The 21,333-nt window shown below is 32.6% G+C and overlaps 1 protein-coding gene across 3 annotated transcripts in view; it reads right to left on the bottom strand.

Annotated features, from left to right (window-relative positions):
* DCX-EMAP (Doublecortin-domain-containing echinoderm-microtubule-associated protein) overlaps positions 1 to 21,333 on the bottom strand; it is a 1,094,074-nt gene that overhangs the window by 249,816 nt on the left and 822,925 nt on the right. The gene's annotated exons all lie outside the window — the stretch shown is intronic.

Genomic DNA, 21,333 nt, shown 5'->3' with positions numbered 1-21,333 from the left:
TGGAATATATGGAGAGAGAAGAGTTAAAATCCCGTGATTTTTGAAGTAGCTTCTGCAATGTGTTATTCTACTGAGACCAAAAAGATACCGTATTGCTCTTATTTTGTAATTTAAAAATAACATCTAATTGGGCAGCTGTACTAGAACCCCAAAAAGGAACGCCATATCAAAGATGAGACTCGAACAAAGAAATGTATGCTATTTTGGAATATGCTAAATTGATTTCCTTCGAAACAGATAATATTGCATAAAAGGCTGAGGCTAGTTTCTTACTTAACAAATCGATATAAAGGGACCGTTTAAGGTTGCTGTTTATAAAAATACCAAAAAATTTTATAGCATCAACGGTACTAATCTGGCTGTTATTAAGAAGCAAGGGTTGAAGAGCTTCGTTATAGGATAATGCTTCTGTCTTATCCACGTTAAAAGAGAGTAAATTAGAGTCGGACCAGGTTTTTATTTTAAGTAGATCAGAAGTTATAATTGGATGAAGAGTTGAAATATTATAGTTCCCCCAGGTAATACTGGTATCATCAGCAAAAAGAAAATTTTTTTTATCGATTTTTAAGTAAGTGATGTCATTTATAAAGATAAGGAAAAGTAGAGGACTCAGTACTAAACCTTATGGTACTCCACATATAATTCTTTTGTGACTAGATCATCCTCAAGGAAGAGTGAAACCAATTCAAAGAAATACATCGAATTCCGTAGAAATTTAGTTTTTTTTATGAAAATGTCGTGATTTACACAATTAAAAGCTTTGGCATAGTCACAAAAAAATGTGGCAGTATAAAGATTATTGTTTAGTGCTTCATAGACCTCATGTAGTACATAAAGCATAGCATAGCTGGTACATTTATTAGATAAAAAACCGAACTGACTTTGTGATAAAATGTTGTTTTCAACGAGAAAGGACAACAGTGGGGCATTTAAAATCTCAATAATTTTGGGTAGGACCGGTAGTAAGGCAATAGGTCTATAGTTGCAGACATTAGACCATTCCTTTGAAAAAGGTATAATTCCAGAGTGCCTAAAGATAGCCCTTATAAACAGGAATAATATGGCTATCTTTAGGCACTCTGGAATTATACCTTTTTCAAAGGAATGGTTAATTAGTGAAACCAGGACTTCCAAAACATTTTTTGGGAGATTTAAGAAAATTTTTAAATGTTGTTCGGTAGAATTAAAATCAATCAGATGTGTGTAAATTATCGGCGTTAATAGTATCGATAACAAAACTTTTTTCCTACTTGCTTTGTTGTTTTGCGATAAACAATTAATTTTGGTAAAACTATAGGTGTTTTTTCATAAAGATGAGTGAATTAAATGGGGGCAGCAACCCCCTAACACTCCCCCTTATGATACAGATGAAAATCAGGTTGGTATGATGGAATTTACAAATATGGAAACAATTTCACAAAAACAAGAGAACCAGAATGGAAGTACTAATTTAATGTCTAATTCTTTGGGAAAAAACAGAAATGTTTCTAACGTTAATGAGAAGGTAAATAATAGACAGGTTTATTTATATACAAATAAAGATATCGGACCATATCATGTTGACGTATAAAATTGCTCGGGATCTTTCACCGGTAAGTTAAATGCTTTAAGAGTTGGTGACATTATTCTTTCTGCGTTTCCTGAATTGGACTCAAAAATTACAAATATTGATTCTATAGGTCGTAATAGAATTAGGATTAAATAAACAGACTACAAAAATGCAAATTATTTAATAAATCAAAAAAATTCATCAGTATTTGTTACAAATAACTTAGAATTCATTCTGTTCCGACAAGGGATAATTAGAGATATTGATACAGAATTTTCGGAAGAATATGTAAAATGAAAAATTATTAAACAATATGATAGTCATTGTAACTTTGAAATTGTAAACGTTCGGCGAATTTAACGCAAACAGGAAGTAATTGAAAATGATTAAAAAAAAAATAATTTACGTTCCCACAAAATCGTGTATTGTTTCCTTTAAATCTCAGATATTGCCGCGTTATATTTCAATAAATAAAGTTATTAAAGAGGTTGAACACTATACACAAAAAGTTTTAATATGTTTTAATTGCCTCAGATATGGGCATTTGGGTAGTCAGTGTAAAGGTCGCCCAAGATGTGGTAAATGCCAAGAGTCACATAATACAAAAGAATGCCAAATAAATGACTTTATCCCAAAATGTTTCAGTTGCCAAGGAAATCACTATACAACAAATTTATCAGTGTGTCCATAGTTTAAGAGACAAAAATTAATTAAGGAAGCTATGAGTTTTTCCAACATAAACTTTTTTGATGCCAATAAACAGGTTCCCAAAACTTCCTATGCAGATATTTTAAATAAAAGCAATACGAGCCATCCATTTGACTTACTTGTTCAACCCACTTCTTCTACCCATTTACAATCTACTTCTTCCTCTACTTCTGTTCAGAATATTTCAAAAGTCAACTTCTCTAGAAAACAATTTGCTTCCCATTTGCTTTATAACAGTAGCTCAAACGAATTAAAAGATAAATCTAATAAAAGGCCAAGGCCAAATACTCCTGATCCATCTGAACACGTCAGAAAAGAGATTAAGAGATTATTTCTCAGGTTAATGTCCCCAGTACTTCGGGAGGAATATTAAGTAGCCCTCAATACAAAAAAAACAATTATCACAGATCGACAGTCAGAGGTCCTAGATCCTAGTATAATTAATGTAATTTTAGAATTGGTTATGAAAATTGTTAATTCTCTACAACAAACAAATAATTTAACTGTTTCTAAATCTAAAATCATCCAACTAATTAGTAAACATGTAAATCCAGATGTGTTATCAAATTCGCAGACATAAACTCAAAATTAAATGTTTTGCAATGGAACTGTCGTTCGGCAGTCTCAAATAAAGTAAATTTAGAATTTTTACTCCATCAAAATCAAATTATTATTGCCTTATTATCGGAGACATGGTTTAAGCCTGGTTTGTATTATAACTTTAAAAACTTTAATTGCTTTAGAACAGATCGTATAGATGGATATGGTGGGTCAGCTATTTTATTGAAAACAAATATTAAATGTCAAGAAATTAGATTTAACATAAATATTCCTATTACATACACATGTATTTCCTTTAAACTACCATCAACAAATAAAACCATTCATCTTGTATCCCTATATAATGAACCGAAAACAAAACTACAACACAGCAATGGCTATCCTTTTTTAAAATTATACCAAAACCCTTTATTTTGGGAGGTGACTTTAACGCACACAATGTCGCATGGGACTGTGAAGTTGATGACACATCTGGCAAATCATTGTTGGATGCTATCGAGCAATATAACCTAGTATTTTTAAATGACGGTTCACCCACTCTTGTTCCTTTCACCACACATTCACGAGCATCTGCAATAGACCTCACAATATGTACTCAAGATATTATAGCGCTACTGAATTGGAATGTTTTACTAGATCCCCACCGATCAAACCACCAACCAATTATCTTTTCAATTTATCACCCAAAGGGAAAAGAAACCAAGAGACTACACAAAATCTGGAATTTCAACAAAGCAGATTGGAATTTGTATTCATCACTCTTTACATCTCTAAACCAACCCAGGACGTATGGTGATCTAATTGAAAACTTCTACTTCTCAGCCAATTACAGCAATACCACAATACACGAATATTACCAACAAACATCACATTCCAAAACCTTGGTGAGACAAAACGTGCCAGGAATCAGCCCGACGCAGAAAATTAACTTATATTAAATATAAGCAAAATCCCACACTAAGTAACCTAATAGAATATAAAAAGATGGACGCTTTAGCGAAGAAAACCTTTAAGAAGAAGAAAAGGAAAAACTGGAGGGAGTATTGTAAAGATTAGATTAGATTAGATTATGTGAGGTCGTTAAGGCCATGCGGCCTCACCGCACTTCGACATATAGAGATCTTTTGTGCATACCTTAATCTAGTTAAACTCTAGAATGCCAATACTTCTGATGAAGTTGATTAGCTTCCTAGGTGACTTGTTTCCTATGTCAGAGGACGCCAGACTGACCTCTCCTAAGATAGTTGGGGCGTTTCCAAGAGATTTAGATAGCCTGAAATTGGGCCCAGTAACTCCCACTCCTGCCCTTTCATCTATCTTAGATCCATTCGTATACCATACGAGTGAACCTTCTTCCACTTTTGGTTCAATTTCTTCACCCATTTGGTGGTTTTTTATGACCACTTCAAAGGGTGTTTCGAAGTCGAATTTGACTGGCATAGCATCTGTCGGCATGTCCTTAGAATCCAATGGAATTTCTTCTAAGATTTTCAGGTGGCCAACTAGATCTCCAGGTTTCATTATTTGTGTCTGTCGCAGTTTTAAGGCGGTAGTTACTGCCTCCCTCCTTATGCAGAACTGCAAGGGAGGAAGGTTCAGCATCGCCTCTAGAGCTGCAGTGGGACATGTTGACATTGCCCCTGTGATTCCTAGACAAGCTAGCCGCTGCACTTTTTGCAGCTTGGCGTTAGCTGTTGTTTGTTGTGTTTTTGGCCACCATACGAATGATGCGTATGTGACCATGGGCCTAATTATTGTTTTATATGACCAGAGAGTCATTTTCGGTTGTAGGCCCCAAGTTCTTCCTAACGTCTTGCGGCAGGTCCAACTTGCCACCAAAGCTCTGGATAAATTTTTTTCAATATGACTATTCCAGGTGAGTTTTTGATCTAGGGTTACCCTCAGATATTTTACTTCCTTGGAATAGTCTAATGTGATGCCATTCATAGTTGGAGCCTTTTACGTCTCCTTGTAAAATGTATCAAAGTCGTTTTACTGGGGTTGACATTTAAGCCCTCTTTCGAGCACCAAATTTTAATTTCGTTAAGAGCAGTTTGCATGAGACTAGATATAGTCTGGTCATGCTTGCCTCTAATTGTAACAACTAGGTCATCTGCGTAACCTTGGGTTATAAAACCAGAATCATGCAACTTAGTGAGAAGGTCATCCACAACCAAAGTGAGTATTGTGAAAGTTTGAATCAAAATACTCCCATTAAGGAGGTATGGAGGAAAGTAAATTGCTTCAAAAATCGCAAACAATCCAATAATTTACCTATTGATCCGGACGAACCATGGATATCAGAGTTTTACCAAAAAATTTCACCAGATTGGGTTCCGAATGATATTACCAACTCCATAGCCACTTTTTCTAGAGATAACCTTTGCTTAGATCGTCCGTTCTATCTATGGTAACTAAGAAGGGTCCTCAAACAAAATAACAATACTGCTCCTGGTAAAGACAATATATCTTATTCTATGATTTCTAACCTGAAAAATGAACATAAAATCCATCTACTTCATATTCTAAATAATATTTGGCAGAAGAAAACCTGGCAAACGTGATGACGATCACAATTAATATCGCCCAATATCTCTAGCTTCTTGTCTTCTTAAAACCCTGGAAAAACTAATTAAAAATGGATTAGAGCATTGGTTAGAATTTAATGACATTCTCCCACACTCCCAATTTGGTTTTGGCAAATTTAAATCCACGCAAGACGCCATAACTGCTCTCGTAACAACCGTTCAAGTCAATTTCACAGAAAACTCATCCACTGCAGCTATATTTCTGGACGTATCATCTGCTTTTGATACCTATAGGGGGATACCTATAGGTATAACATCCTTTTTAAAAACTTTGTACTCAGAGAGATTGATTTACTTAAAAATCAATGAGAAAATCTCTTCTCCTCGACCGTCCAATATAAGCCTGCCGCAGGGAAGTATTTTAAGTCCACTTTTATATATTTTATATAATATAGATTTAGAAGTCATTGTTCCTATTAACACAAAAATACTACAATTTGCAGATTTTGCAGATGATGTGGTACTCTATTCATCAGACAAATCAATCGATGTTTCTAAAAATAATTTAACAACACCTATTTCAACAATACATGCATATTATGAATCAAATGGATTAACCTGATCAGAATCCAAAACAGAAATCTGCTTCTTTTCTAGAAAACATAGAATTCCAGAAGGGTATATAAATTGTGGTCAATTCAAATTTCCAATTAAAAATTGTATCAGATACCTGGGAACTTATTTAGACAGAAAACTTTTGTGGAAAGATCATTGAGTCGTGTAGTTTCAAAACCAGCTACATCCCACTTCAATCAAAAATCGACTAAGTGTGGTGTCGCGCGATTTAAGTACCTTTCTATATTTGTAGAAAATTATTCCTGCCAAAACAGCTTACATCCATTATAAAATATATTCTAAACTTTGCGGTTACTTGCAAACTTGACTACATCCAAATTGGATAGATCGCGGTTAGTTACAAAGGCGATTACATCGAAGCTAGATTATCAATCCCCACTTCTTTCGCTGGTCGCGCATGTGCCGACACGTGTTGATCCGATCGGTTGTCTGTTCTCTTTTGTTAGTGTAGATTGTACTTTTGTAGAGTTGGTTAGTTTGTTACGTTTCTTATATTTTTCGGAGCCGTGCTACAAGGTGCAACTATTAGGTAAAAATTTAATAGCCATGGAGTGTCATGCGACTGTTCGCCAAGTAAAGCAAAGAAAGCGACCCCGTTTAAAAGAATCATGAAAACATGCGAAGCTAAAACAACAAAGGTAGGTCTAATCATAACAAATCTTTTTTATGCTAAATATTAATTGATTCCTCAAATTCTATACAAATAAAGTGTGGTAAAGTTTGTTAGAACATTAAGGCCTCTATACACTGTGATGTTAACAATGTTCATCGCGCTTATAAAATCGTGCAAGTAAGGTCGTTGTGTGTGGTTAAAAAGTGGCAGTTTTACTCGACGATTTGACCACACACACTGGTTTTACACGCACGATTTTAACAGCGCGAGCTGTAAACAACTAAAATGTTAAGCAACTACAATTTTGATTAAATTTTCTATTCCTTATTGATCCGATTTATGTTGGCTAATATAATTCGATAGTTAAATTTACCGCATTTTTTGTACAAGATTGGGTCATGATCTCTGGTATAAATAATCAAACCAAATAATGACAACCTGATTTGTTCTTTTCAGATATGGCTCCGTGGGTCCACCAAAGAGACTTACATGCATTCATGGAAAAAAGGGAAAAGCATACCGCTGTAGTGAGATTACGCTAGCCGATCAAAATTTATTTCATAATAAATTGTATGCCCATGTAACTGGAAATTCAGTCAAATTGATGCATTCAAGATTCGTTCATATTAAAGTACACGGAAGCGGCCAAGCCGAAACGAAGAATAATTGTCAACGATTATAGGGGAGGTGACTCTTTGGTTGTTAAATATTTTTTATATAACCGTAGTACTAAGGCAAAAATTCCTGTCTGTCAAAAAGCATTCTTGGATACTTTACGTATATCAAAAAGTCGAGTCAAAGGTGTTGTTTTACGTCATTTTGCTACTGGAGAAATGCCCGTGGAAAAAAGAGGAGGGAACCGTAAACATAATACATACGCGATAAAAAAACAATCGGTGATTGATTTTATAAAAACGTTTAAAGTAATTGAAAACCACTACTGTAGGAGCAAGACAGCAAACAGGCAGTATTTACAATCTGATCTCAATATAAAAAAAATGCACTTGCATAAGCAAGTAAAACCTTCATACTTTAGACACGTTTTTAGAACAAATTTTAACATTGGTTTTGGCAGTCCACGAACTGATGAGTGTTCTACCTGTATTGCTTATCAGGAACAGATAAAATACTGTAAAGAGCCTAATATGAAGGTAACGTTAATGGGTGAGCAAAGAGCTCATAAATTGAAGGCTAAGGCTTTTTACACACTATTAAAGGAATCACGTGAAAACTTACTGACTATATCGTTTGATCATCAAAAGAATCAAGTGCTTCCTCGTGTACCAGACCAAAGTGCCTATTACTCTAGGCAATTATACAAGTTTAACTTAACCATTGTTGAGGGAAATTCACAGTGTAAACAGACAAAGGAAAATGTATTCATGTACCATTATGATGAGAGCGAATATAAAAAGGGCTCAAACGAAGTCAGCTCCGCAGTGTATCATTGCTTAACTAATCTTTAAATTTCCAACAGTGTAGAAGTTCTTCGTATTATGTCCGATGGATGCAGAGGACAAAACAAGAACTCCACTATGATGGGCATGATAAGTTACTGGTTGTGTCATAATGCTCCTACAAGTGTAACACGAGTTGAATACATTTTTCCAATAGTTGGACACTCATTTTTCCCATCCGACCGTGTATTCGCACGAATAGAAAAGGAAGTAAAGAAAATGAACATAATCATAAGTCCTCAGGAGTACACAGACATATTTGCTCAATTTGGGACTGTTATTCCTTTAAAAGATAAAGTGTTTGACTGAAAGAATAGATGCTCCGATATTTTGCGGCCACCGAGTCAGTGGCATTTTCAGTTCCAGCCGAGTAAACGATTCTTATTCAAAAAGAACAAAACACGTGACAACATTCTACTACAAGGAGAGGTGGCTTATCGTACAGATGTAGGCAACTATAAGACAATATGCAAATCGAAACAAAAAGTTAGTTTCATGGCGTATCCAGAGCCCATTCCGACAAGTAGTGTTCAACTTCCGCCTTTGAAATTACGTGATGTTTCTGCATTACTTAGCAAGCACTTTGGAGAAAACTGGATGGAATTGCAACTAGAATCATTCTTTTATTATAAGAATATTTTAAGTCAGTCTATGGCAGATCACCAAGAAGAAGCGGAGGACGAAAGAGACTGTGACGATAATAGTGGTGAAGTTGCTTCTCTTGTGGTTTAAGGAGAAAAGGTTTAAGAATGACTGAATATATTTACGTCTTTTTTTATGTTTGTGTTAAGTAAATACATTTAAGTTTTTATTTGTTTTATTTTTAAATAATAAAATTAAACTAATAATCAATAAACTGCGTGGTGTTGTTTTAAACTATCCTCAAGTTGTTACAAAAATGTGATATTTGGCACTTTTTATGGCTGCCTCCCAAATTCCACCATGATGCGGAGAATGGGCTACAATAAATTTCCATTGGGTTTCAGAAGAGGAGAGAAAATTGAATATGGACTCAGAGGTTTCCTTTTGTTTAAGAAATAGTGCAACTTCCCTCAACTGATTTCTAGCTCCTAGAAAATTAGTGGCGTTATCTGAGTAGATAATTTGTGGACAGCCTCTCCTACTGATGAATCTTTTTAAAGCAAGTAAGAAACTTTCGGTGGAGAGACCTGTGACTAATTCAATGTGCACTGCACGAGTAACCATACATACGAACAACGCTATGTAGGATTTTATTTTTGGAGCCTTTCTTAAATTGGAGCTTTTTATAAGAAATGGACCACCAAAGTCTAGACCAACATTGGTAAATGGAGGGGAGAAACATGAACGTTCCCGTGGTAAATCAGCCATTAACTGTGTGGCTGTCTTTGCTTTAAATTTAAAACAATCGTGACATTTATTAATTATTCTTTTAGTTTCTTTGAGACCATTTAGACACCAATATCTTAAACGAAAATTGGAAAGATTATTTTGAGGGCCTGCATGACATAATCTTATATGTTCTCTATGCAGCAATAATTTTACTATGTGATTATGAGAGGGTAGAAGTAATGGGTACTTCTGTTCATATGGGACGTCTGAGTACCTTAGACAACCACCTACACGAATCATTTGCTGATTATCTATGAATGGGTTGAGTTTTAAAATTGTTCTATTTGAAATTATCTCCTTATTTTCAAGACAAGAAAATTCTCGAAAAAAGTGTGCCTTTTGCAAAAGTTTTATTATTAAATTTTCAGCATTTTTTAATTCTGAAACAGAGAAGGGTCCAACATATTTTTCATTTGGAAACTTGAAATTGTGAATGTACCTGAGAATAAGTGTGATACTGCGTTGTAGTTTTGAGAAGTTTGAAAATTTGAGAGATAAATTTTCAATGAAACTTATTGGGCTTTCTTGTGCTAGATGAACTATTTTCTTTTCCTCGGGTATTTTACTTACATTTGGTTTTGAATCATAAGAAGTTAAATCTAAGTCATAATTAAGTAGAAATGAGGGACCTTGAAACCAAAATTTTGAGTTTAGAAGTTCAGGAGCAGACATGCCTCTTGACGCAATATCTGCGGGGTTTTGTTTTGACTTTATATATCGTCACTTAAATTGTGGGTTTCCTTGTATTTCAAAAATTCTATTTGCAACAAACTGTGACCATCTCAAGCTATGTGAGCCTAACCAAGCAAGTACGATTTCAGAGTCCGTCCAGCAGTTTATTGAGTCTATTTGAGTTAATTTATTATTTAGAATTTCAACTATTCTTTTAGTGAGTTTGCTGCATAAAACAGCTGTAGCGTTATAACTGCTACATTGCCTGCTTTCTTTCTTATGTTAATATATTTCGTTAATTCTATTCTCCAATTTCCATATCTTCTGTCATAATTCATATTCTTCTATATCCTCCATTGTATCTCTTATTTTTCTATATACTTTCTCAGATATAGATTGTATCAGAATCATGTCGTTACTTAATTGATTCATTATTCTCTTTTCATTTTTACTGGTATTTGGTATAAAAACCAGTTGGCGTCCAAATCTATCTTCTTTATATATATATATATATATATATATATATATATATATATATATATATATATATATATATATATATATATATATATATATATTTCAGTATCTACCTTTCCTATTTTCTTAATAATCATCATTTTTATCTTTTACTCAAGTTTCTAAAGAATGAATTTTATTTTCATCTCTATTTCTGTTACTTTGGAACGAGAGGTGCCATCTTTATTCTCTGTTTAGTTTAATGCTAGTGACAAAGACTCCTTTTTGTTGACATTTCCCCCTTCCCGTTCGATACAAAAGTCGATATAATGGCTTTTATTTCTAAAAATGTCGATTTTCTTCATGACTTTTGTAAAAGTATAATTGTTGTGTCGTCTCCTGAATTAGGATGTAAGAGTTTAATATATTTTATCGGTTTCCTGATTCTACCTGTTGTATAAAAATCTTTTATAATTTTAACTTTGAAAATTTTCATTATTTATGATTATCATATGTAAGTAGGTACATATTTTTGTGGATATTTCTTATGTTTTTTTTTTATTTCTTATAATAAAAAATTAGCGATAAGAAATATATAGTTTCTTTAATATACATAGTATGTAAAAGTTTTACGAATATTTTTACAGTTTTAAATATTGAATTTAAATCCTTAATAATATCTTTTGATTTTAATAATAATTAACTTTTGACAAACTACCATTTCTATATAGAAATGTTTCTAAATTATAAATTATCTAACTTTTCAATAAATAATTGAATTGAATAATAAATAATAATAAGAATTGTTTCTCGACTTGCTTGGGTGAATAATGATAAAATTTTGTTAAATTTGATTGGTCACCTATTCATCCCCCAAGCAAGGTCTCTCATTTTGGTTTCACCATTTTCTAAAGCAAGGTGTGTTTTTCTTCATTTTAGTCAACCTCCGGGATACATTTCTCAGGTGCGGGTCAAATTATATTAACATCCAGAAGACCAACCGGCCTGAGAATGGCACTATCATTCCGATAGGAGAGTTGACTCCAGGGCAAGAAAATCCACAACTAACTACATGGCTTGCTAAGAACCATAGCAGAAAAGACCAGGATAAAACCTAGGATTTGGTGACAAGCATTTTTCCTTACAACAATACAATAAGACAGAAAAATCAAATATAGCAAAATGTCAAAAAGGACTTAATTATATATCTTCGTTTCTATAAGTCCAATCGTGACGTACAGTATCTCAAATGACAGGATTTAACCAATTGAAAACAATGAAATAAAAAAATTAAATACAGCAACATGTCCAAAGGGCCGTAGTCACGTATCTTCGGTCCTATTAGTCCAATCGTGACGTATAGTACCTCTAATGATAGGATTTAACATAAATAATACAATGTGATAGAAAAGTCAAATGCAGAACAATGTCAAAAGGGCCTTAGTTGTGTATCTTTAGTTCTATTAGTCCAATCATGACGTGCTGTACCTCAAATGTAAGGATTTAACAAATAAAATACAATGAGGTATAAAAATTAAATGGAGTAGCATGTCAAAATGGCCTTAGTTATGTATCTTCGGCCCTATTAGTCCAATCGTGACGTACGATACCTCAAATAATAGCACTTAACCAATAGAATACAATGACACAGAAATCAAATACAGCATCACGTCAAAAGGGCCTTAGTTACGTATCTTCGTTTTTAGTAGCCCAATCGTGACGTACAGTACCTCAAATAATAGGATTTAACCAATCGAATACAATAAGATAGAAAAATAAAATACATCAGCTTGTCAAAAGGGCCTTAGTTATGTATATGCGGCCCTATTAGTCCAATCATGACGTTTCGCACCTCAAATGGTACCATTTAACCAGTAGAATACTACGACGTAGAAATCAAATACATCAACACGCTTTAACGGAGATAATACGATGGTGTATTACTATATAGACATACGTCCACTTTTAGTTAACTACTTAGTATGTATTCTGTACTTTGCTTTACGGTTGTTGAGGCATGGACTCTTAAACAGAAGAATGTTAAAAATCTTGAAAGCTTTGAGATGTGGTGCTACCGCTATATACTAAAAATAAGTTGGGTGGATAAAATTACAAATGAAGAGGTAATACGCAGAATAAATAACGATCCAGAAGTTATACTGAATATAAAAAAGAGAAAACTTGAATAGTTTGGCCTCCTGATGAGAGGACAAAAGTACACATTCTAACAAAATATAATGCAAGGAAAAATCCAAGGACGCACAAATCCAGGCCGTAGAAGAATGTCCTGGATGAGAAATTTAAGAGAGTGGTTTGGCTGTACCACTAACGATTTATTCAAAACCGCAGTAAATAAAATTAGAATCGCCCTAATGATATCCAATCTCCGATAGGAGAGGCACTAAAAGAAGAAGATATGATAAACTCGAAAAATCTCCAACGTTCACTGTTAGACACATCCCTCCCGTGCAGTGCACACATTTACTGCTCCTTGACGCTGTGACAGATAGGATTTAACAAATAGAATGACAGAAAACTAAACAAGACAGTGTGTCAACCGTGGAATGCGTCGCAGAACGTGAAATATTAGCGTAAAATTGTATGATGGCCATAGACGGTTCTTTAATACCCAGCAAACGACTACCTTTTACCTGGGAACGCTCGTCAATACTGAAAATGACACTACCGCAGAGATAAACCGCAGAATTTGCACGGCTAATAGATGCTATTTTGGGCTTAATCTCCTTTTTAAATCTACATTTATATCAAGAAATACAAAAGTAAAACTCTACAAAACAATAATACGCCCAGTCCTAACATATGGTTCAGAAACCTGGACTTTAACAAAAAGCAATGAAAACATGTTAGGATGTTTCGAAAGAAAAATACTAAGGCGCATCTATGGAGCGGTAAATGAAAATGGTGTCTGGAGAAGACGATACAACTTCGAACTCTATAGGATATACCAGGAACCAGATATCGTAAAACACATAAAGATAGGACGTCTGAGGTGGGTAGGCCATGTAATGCGGATGGAGCAAACCGACCCAGCTAGAAAAACGCTCCTTGATAGACCTATTGGTCAAAGAAGAAGAGGAAAACCCAGAACAAGATTCCTAGATAACATCGATGAAGACATGAGAAATATGGAAATACGTGCTTGGCAGAGGAAGGCGATGGATAGGGACGACTGGAGAAAAATTCTTGGAGAGGCTAGGACCCACACAGGGTTGTAAAGCCAAAATGATGATGATGAAACGACTAGCTTTGTAAAGTTACATAGGAGGGATCTGTGCGCGAAAAAGTCGATCATTCGTTTTATAACCCAAAGGGGACCATAAAATATTCAACGTTAAAATGTGACATAATGTAACGGTATGACAAATCTTTTTTCTCCCGCATGTGCATGCCTGTGTACTTATACAAGGGGAGTCGTGCATAACCTTTAAGTTGATCGTAATACATAACTGCAACAACAAGTATGTTGACGACTTGGGTTAGTATATACAGTGCATTCCGTACGTTTTTTAAACATGATTAGGAAATTGTTGAAAGAGGCTATTAAAGAAGTTCTTAAAATTTTTGCAGGTCAACGCCTTTTCTGTAAATGGAGTGAATATTGTTATCCATTTAATTTTTTTCCTCAAATGAATAATTCCTGCTGGTATTTGGTCTAAGCTTACTTCTTTTCCCCATTCAATCTGTTTCATAGCTAATTCTACTACTTTATAGTGCCCTGTTCACCTGTTTTGGTAATTTCGGACTATTTCATCTCTTATAACATAAAACAGTTGTTTCAGATATCTTTATAGCGTTTCCTTTTTTTATGGATGAATATGCTACCGTTTTCATCTTCTACAATTTCATATGGAGCTACACGATTAACAATTCCAAATCAAGAAAACACAAATAACACTCCGAATTATATTATACAACTAATAGTCGAAAAATGAAGAGCAAGAGATAGATAATCAGACAATTAAGATCAGCGCTACATGATGCATGCAATGCCACATTTGAACACTACATTAGTACATTGTCTAAAGAAGATCATTCACTATGGATAGCAACAAAAACACTTAAAGAGATCTGAACAATACAACCCACCAATTAAGAAAGATGACGTTAGTTGAGGAAGATCAGACCAGGAAAAAATGTCAATATCATCAGAATAACACATAATAATAATCAAGCAATAGAACACTGAAAACTTTTGTTTTAACTGTACGCCCGTGAATGACTTATTATTTTTTAAATAACATTTAATATTGCACTTTTTTATTGTATCTTTTTTCATCTTTCAAGATAATTCTTATAGAAATATATTTATTTATAACACACGGTCTTATGGTCTTATTACGGCTTTAAGATTATACGACCTAAATGTATCTTGTACCGCACTGCTAATTGAGAATTATGTTTGTAATGCGATAAGTCCGGATATACGAGACATCAGTGACTCATGCCGCACTGATAAAAATCCGACAGAAATCTGCATTTCTATAAAAAAATAGATTAATTTGTTTTGTGTATTAATTTAGTTTAGGTCTAACAAGAGTTGCAGTAAAAGATTTTTCTAAATGTAGAATGTAAACCATATTTCCAATGCTTTGTGAAAGAGAATCAGTTTATAATATTCCGGACGACATAATAAAACCTTATTTTAGAATAGTGGTCGATGAATTAAAATCATTGTTCAAGAAACGAATTATTCATGTGCAGATGTTTTACTATAAAAACATGTAAAACCAAAATCTCGATTCAAAAAGTTGCAACCAGTTACTCACGATGAAACTTAACCCCATTATTGATTTTACAAGTGATAAAATGGGTCGACAAAAGACCAGTTTTAATCCTTACAACATTTAAACATAATAGTTGTATCTTGGTTTAATCAAATGAAAAGAAAAATTATACACAAGTACTAAAACCACAAACTAATCTCGATTTTAACTTGGTGAAAAAGAGTGTTGACAGTAGAATTAATATTTAATACCGCATTTAATACCGCAGTAGTCAATGCTTAGTTGCTATATATTAGAAAACGTAAAAAAAGCGACAACCTATCCTTGAGTTCAGACTGGAGTTCGCGAAGGCATTTGCAAATAAAGAAATGTTGTAACCCTCACGACCAGTTACACCCAAAAATACCATCGGCAAATCGATGTAGATAATACAAAGAGAAGAAAGTGTACAAGATGTAACAAAATTTTAAGAAGAAGCATCACTAGTAGAAAGGACGATAGAAAAGTAAAAAAAGTTAAGACATACTCTGAAGAATGTGATGGCAAAACTGGAATATGTCTAGTGTGCTTCAATGAAGCACATTAAAAAACAATTTTACTTATACAGGAACTATTATTGAGTAAAAACGTATTGTACCTCAAGTAGCCTTATAGTATTGGAAGTCGTAAGTTGATAGTTTCTAGTAGAACGTTTTTATTGTTAATTACCTCCGTAAAAGTGAGTTATAGTATTTATAAAAAGATGGATGTAAATAATATGCCTTCGACATCTAAAAAAGCTAGATGTGAACATAAACGTAGATTGACCACTGCTGAATTACAATCATTGTTAGAAGCATCTGGCTAGGACAATGTAGATTAAATGAATGGTGGAAGTGACTCTGATTGACTCTGACAAAATATTTGCACAAAGTCGTTCAGAAAAATCGAGGATTGCGTTTTGGAAAGAGACAACACAAACAGAATTTAAGACTTTTCTCGGACTTATGTTCCATATGGGGACAATTAAGATGAACCGTCTGAATGACTACTGGAAAAGTATGGGTAACTTCTATAATAGTGTTGACTAGATAATTGCTCATAGCCCATATTAAGAAATAAGGGAATAGACAATCCTCACTTGTCAAAGAAACTAAAAAAACGTGAAGTGGTCTAAAGACTAAAAAGTCCCATATTCAAACTGGTTTTTATTAAGAAATTTAATAATATGTTAAAGTTTTTTTAATATACCCTAAAACTGAAAGCGCAAAGAATCGATTACAAGTTACAAAATACTTGTAGAGTCATACTGTTTGGACAAGTACGGTTGTTTAAATAATCGCTTTCTGTCATAAACAAATTGAATAAATTGTAAAATATTTTTTGATCTGCTTGATATTTAGCACACTTTAATAACTCATCAATTGCCATAATTTCAAGTAGCTATATTATCTGTTGTTAGGCAAAAAACGAAGTTATTAACATTTATAAATTACTACAAACATAATATCTTAGAGTTTACGGTTTTTTGAAATTATATCAATTATTTATGTATTTAAATTTGGTATTTCTCTACATAAAAAACTTATTATGGTCTACAACTTTTATTTGAATTATTTTTCTTTAGAATGTATACAAAACATTTTATAAGCAAAAAATTATTTTTTTTTTGCTTTTTTAGGATTGTTTAAAAAAACAAAGCAAAATCAACTGTACGTCTTTACGAATTTTTCGTCAGCTACCCCTCATACTATTTAGAATTTAAATTTATGTATAAGATTTTTTTAAACTATTTAGCGAGGTTCCGTGAACTACTTTCTTATGGCATGGTCAAAGTCAAATATTATTTTTTTATGTGATTAAGCCACAATTATTGGTCGTTATTGAGATGAAAATTACATTTTTAATTAACTGATATTTAACGTTTTGATTTTAACTATTATTTTACAATAACTTTGTTTATTATACAAATTATGTAAACATGTGTATACACATTTTGTACAAAAAAACGTTTTTTGGGAACGATTTCCGGAATGGAAATCAAAATTTCAAACATTTACACGATCACAACCAATAATTAAGGCCTTAATCCCATAAAACCAGAATATTTATCTCAAACTATTCATCGATAGCTTCGACTAAACAGGTTGTAAATTGAAATTTATGTAAAATATTCCCCTAGACGATTCTCTGGGCAAAAATATCTAGGTTGAATAAATATAACATCTAAACGAAGAAAAAAACCCGTTGAGACTGCAACTTGTGAGCAGGTAGTTTCAATGTCGTTATTCGAACTTGACCCAAAGCGATCGATATTTAGGTATCTAAAATATTATTTTAAGGATTAATACCGGCAACATCTATTGGCTCTAAAATGATGCCAAATACAGTGATTTTACCGCTCGATATTAAAACGTAGGTATGACGTAAAAAATTAAATATATAAAAAAAATCGGAATATTGAAAAACCGACAACAGTGCCAAGCCTACAAAGGTGCACTAAACGAACATACACAATTTATAATAGAAAATGATAGCAATTCTTGGTGATGCTAAATTACTGCAACGTGAAAAGAGTTTAAAAGGATAGCAGGATGAAATATATATATATATATATATATATATATATATATATATATATATATATAAAAGGTAAAAGAGATCGGCATAGCTCGCAACAAAGGAAAAAATATATAATAAAATATGTGTATAAGAGTATAAAATTGAAGGCAACCGTATATACGTATTTCTGACTATTGGTCGGGTATGTGTTTTACACATATATATATATATATATATATATATATATATATATATATATATATATATATATATATGTATATATATATATATATATATATATATATATATATATATATATATAAATGTATATATATATATATATATATATATATATATATATATATATATATATATATATATATATATATATATACATCCCGCTATCGTTTTAAGCTCTTTTCACGTTGCAGTAATTTAGCATCACCAAGAAATGCTATCATTTTCTATTTATAAGTCATGTATGTTCGTTTAGTGCACCTTTGTAGGCTTGGCACCGTTGTCGATTTTTTTATAAAATTACTGTATTTGGTATCATTTTAAAGCCAATAGATGTTGCCAGTGTTAATACTTAAATAATATTTGAAAACATAAAAATATCGATCGGTTTTGGGTCAAGTTCAAATGAAGACATTGAAACTACCTGCCGGCCGGCTGGGGTCAACCAACAAGTTTTTTTATATCAATGTTCAGTTGTTATTCAATAAAGATATTTTTTCCCAGAGAATTGTGTAGGGGAATATTTTACATATTATTTGAATTTCCAAGCTGTTTAATCGAAGCTATCAGTGAATAGTTTAAGATAAATATTAGGTTTTTATGGGATTAGGTCCAAAATATTGGTTGTGATTGGGATTAGAATCACATTTTTAATTATTTAATGTTTAACATTCTGATATCCATTCATGAAATCGTTCTCAAAAAATGCTTTTGTACAAAATGTGTATACACATTCTTACATAATTTGTACAATAAACAAGGTTAAATATTGGAAATCGTATCATTAAATATTAGTTAATTAAAAATGTAGTTTTTATCTCAATATCGACCAATAATTGTGGCTTAATCACATAAAAAAATAATATTTGACTTTGACCATGCCATAAGAAAGTAGTTCACGAAGCTCGCTAAATAGTTTAAAAAAATCTTATACAGAAATTTAAATTCTAAATAGTATGAGGGGTAGCCGACGAAAAATTCGTAAAGACGTACAGTTGATTTTGCTTTGTTTTTTTAAACAATCATAAATGGCAAAAAAATTTTTGCTTATAAAACGTTTTGTATACATTCAAGAAAAATAATTTAAATAAAAGTTGTAGACCATAAAATATTTTCTATGTAGAGAAATACCAAATTTAAATACATAAATATTTGAGATAATTACAAAAAACCATAAACTCTAAGATATTATGTTTGTAGTAATTTATAAATTTGTTTTTTGACTAACGACAGGTAATATAGCTACTTGAAATCATGGCAATTGATGAGTTATTAAAGTGTGCTAAATAACAAGCAGATCAAAAAATATTTTACAATTTATTCAATTTGTTTATCACAGAAAGCGATTATTAAAACAACTGTACTTATCCAAACTCGTATGACTCTACAAGTATTTTGTAACTTGCAATCGATTCTTTGCGCTTTCAGTTTTAGGGTATATTAAAAAAACTTATTATTAAATTTTTTTACTTTTTAGTTTTTAGACCACTTAAAGTTTTTTTAGTTTCTTTGACAAGTGAGGATTCGATTATTTCTTCATATGGGCTATGAACCATTGTGTAGTCAAGTCAACACTATTATAGAAGTTACCCATACTTTTTCAGTAGTCATGCAGACGGTTCATCTTAATTGTTCCCATATGGAACATAAGCCCGAGAAAAGTCTTAAATTCTGTTTGTGTTGTCTCTTTCCAAAACGCAATCCTCGATTTTTCTGAACGACTTTGTGCAAGTATTTCGTCAGAGTCACTTCCACAATTCATTTAATCTACATCGTCCTCGCCAGATGCTTCTAACAATGATTGTAATTCAGCAGTGGTCAATCTACGTTTATCTTCACATCTAGCTTTTTTAGATGTCGAAGGCATATTATTTACATCCATTTCTTTATAAATACTATAACTCACTTTTACGGAGGTAATTAACAATAAAAACGTTCCACTGGAAACTATCAACTTACGACTTCCAATACTATAAGGCCACTTGAGGCACAATACGTTTTTACTCAATAATAGTTCCTGTATAAGTAAAATTGTTTTTTAATGTGCTTCATTGAAGCACACCACATATATTTCAGTTTTGCAATCACATTCTTCAGAGTATGTTTTAACTTTTTTAACTTTTCTATCAGCCTTTCTACTAGTCAGGTTTCTTCTTAAAACTTTGTAACATCTTGTACACTTTCTTCTCTTTGTATTATCTACATCGCTTTACCTTAAATGGTATTTTTGGGTGTAACTGGTCGTGAGGGTTACAACATTTCTTAATTTGTAAATGTCTTCGCGAACTCCAGTCTGAACTCAAGGATAGGTTGTCGCTTTTTTTACGTTTTCTATTATTTACCAACTAAGCATTGACTACTGCGGTATTAAATATTAATTCCATTGCCACTTTCCGGTACCACTTTAGCATTTTGCAGGCTTTGGTAGGAAGCTACTTGATCACTAAAATCAACACTCTTTTTCAGCAAGTTATAATCGAGAATAGTTTGTGGTTTTAGTACTTGTGTATAATTTTTCTCTTCATTTGATTAAACCAAGATACAACTATTATGTTTAAATGTTGCAAGGATTAAAACTGGTCTTTTGTCGACCCATTTTATCACTCGTAAAATCAATAATGGGGTTAAGTTTCATCGAGAGTAACTGGTTGCAACTTTTTTAATCGAGATTTTGGTTTTACATGTTTTTATAGCAAAACATCTGCACATGAATAATTCGTTTCTTGAACAATGATTTCAATTCATCGACCAATATTCTAAAATAAGGTGTTATTACGTCGTCCGGAATATTATAAACTGGTTCTATTTCATAAAGCATTGGAAATATGGTTTACACTCCGTTAAATCTTATCATATTAGGCTCCATATGTGATGATTAGACCTATAGCACCGGAGATACGCAACTAAGGCTCTTTTGACATAACATATATAGGAGCAAAGATATATACCTCAGGTTCTTTTGACGTGTTGATGTATTTGATTTCTACGTCGTAGTATTATATTGGTTAAATGTTACCATTTGAGTACTGTACGTCACAATTGGACTAATAGGATTGAAGATACATAAGTAAGGTCCTTTTGCCAGGCTACCCTATTTAATTTTTGTATCTCATTGTATTCTATTAGTTTAATTCTATCATTTGAGGTACGAAACGTCACGATTGGACTAATGGGACCGCAGATACATAACTAAGGCTCTTTTGACAAGCTGATGTATTTTATTTTTCTATCTTATTGTATTCGATTGGTCAAACCCTAT

Source organism: Diabrotica undecimpunctata, chromosome 2 (genome assembly GCF_040954645.1).
Source record: "Diabrotica undecimpunctata isolate CICGRU chromosome 2, icDiaUnde3, whole genome shotgun sequence".
Lineage (NCBI taxonomy): Eukaryota > Metazoa > Arthropoda > Insecta > Coleoptera > Chrysomelidae > Diabrotica > Diabrotica undecimpunctata.
Note: the sequence above shows the minus strand (reverse complement) of the source record. Positions and strands in the feature narration are given on the sequence as shown.